The following is a 292-nucleotide window of genomic DNA, read 5'->3' as shown; positions in this document are numbered from 1 at the left end:
GAAGGAAAACCTCTCTACACCTAAAATTACCCACGTACGAGATATCCCTGCAATTCTCGTATTCATATAGCTATCATCGAGCAATGTATCAGGGGAACGAATCCCATTCTCACTAATGATGGAGTTATTGTATATGGGGTTATCACATTGAACATCTCCTACATCAACACCTTAAACAGGTTCTTTTTCATTTTCAACATTATTGTAAATTGGAATGTCACGTCATAAAGCTAGTCATTGTCTAAACTGTCATCATGCCATTCATCAGGCCCATTCTCTGAATTGTCATCAA

Source organism: Theobroma umbraticum, unplaced genomic scaffold, assembly GCF_002168275.2.
Source record: "Theobroma umbraticum cultivar Fairchild unplaced genomic scaffold, ASM216827v3 scaffold_39.0, whole genome shotgun sequence".
Classification (NCBI taxonomy): Eukaryota; Viridiplantae; Streptophyta; class Magnoliopsida; order Malvales; family Malvaceae; genus Theobroma; species Theobroma umbraticum.
The sequence above is the reverse complement of the archived record's forward strand: the minus strand, read 5'-3'. Positions refer to the sequence as shown.